Here is a 1517-nt window from a genome sequence, read left to right on the forward strand (position 1 = left end):
AATGAACACAACCCTAGCAGGAAGGCAGAACAGAGACTAGAGTCCCATCACAGCAAAACGGCCCAGACCAAAAGAGGTTAGGGGACCTGCTCAGCAAGGCACAGCTCAGAACAAAAGGGTGGGCGATGAGAGGCAGAGTCACAGGGCTGTGAAGAGGCACCAGGCAGACGTAGGGCGCATCCTGGCCCTGACCTTGGGCATGTATTTCACCTTTCTGAGTATCCATTTGCTCATCTGTAAAATGGAGATAAGGAGAGCTCTTCTTAGGATTTAAGACAGCAATGCGTGGCAAGTGCTTATGACAGTTCTAGAAACCAGGACAAAGACCCCAATTTCTTGCTCAGGGAAAGCTGTGGACCTACTGTGGAGCTCCACAATAGATGAGGAAGTCCAGGAGGTTAGAAAGCTGCCCAAGTACCAAGTCTGCCGACCGAAGGAAGGCAACTGTGAGAGGTGCGCCCACCCCAGCTGTGGGGGAGGCTGAGCTGCACCCAGGCCTCTTCAGGACCACGGTGAGCTGGCCTGCTGAGGGCTCACAGTCCTGCCCCATGAGCTAGTCTGTACAAGGCCACATTCCTGCTTATGGCAGCCCCGTCTGGTGACTCAGTGTGGATCCCGGGCCAGGATCTCTCACCTCACCTGGGGAATCCCTGGAGGGCCGTGAGGAGTCACGTGTGCCTCCACAGCAGTGCAGCCGCCCCTCTATCCACCTCTGCTTCCTTCACTCTCCGCCGCAGGTGAAGGGCAGCCCCCACTCTCATCCCTGTGTATAAACCTTTATCCCTGAGTCTGCGTCCCATGTATATGCGTTTCTTCTGGCTGCTGTAATGAATCAGCACAAACTTCATGGCTTAAAACGGCACCCATTTATTGTCTTACAGTTCTAGAGCCCGCTGAAACTAGCCTCAGCGGGCTGAAATCAAGGTGTCAGCAGGGTTCGTTCCTTCTGCAGTCAGCAGGGGCGGCTGCACTGCTGTGGAGGCACATGTGACCCCAGGTGAGGCAGAGACCCTGACCCATGATCCACGCTGAGTCACCGGATGGGAGGCTCTGTTTCCTTGCCTTTTCTAGCTTCTAGGGGCCTCCTGCACTCCTTGATACGTGGCCCCTTTTTTGCATCACTCCAACTTCTGCTTCCATTATCATATATCCTACTTCATCCTCTGAAATCCTTGCCTCCCTCCTACAAGGACCTTGTGGCTACATTTAGGGCTCACCCAAATAATCCAGGATAATCTCTCCATCTCCAGATCCCTGACTTAACCACATCTGCCCCTTTTGCCATATAAGGTAACATTCCCAGGTTCTGGGAATTAGAATGTGGACATTTGGGGTGGGGGAGGGGGCTGCTATTCAGCTTAGGACACCAAAGAACCAAACCTAAGAAAGTAGCCTTCTCCCTTAAGCTGGAGGCCCAGGGTGACATCCTCATTTCCTTCCAAACATCTTCTTTTTGACAGTCCCCATCAAGGGCAGTCTGATTCCATCAAAGACCAGTGGAAGGGCCGGCCGAGTGG

This window comes from Hipposideros armiger, unplaced genomic scaffold (genome assembly GCF_001890085.2).
Source record: "Hipposideros armiger isolate ML-2016 unplaced genomic scaffold, ASM189008v1 scaffold_511, whole genome shotgun sequence".
Taxonomy (NCBI): domain Eukaryota; kingdom Metazoa; phylum Chordata; class Mammalia; order Chiroptera; family Hipposideridae; genus Hipposideros; species Hipposideros armiger.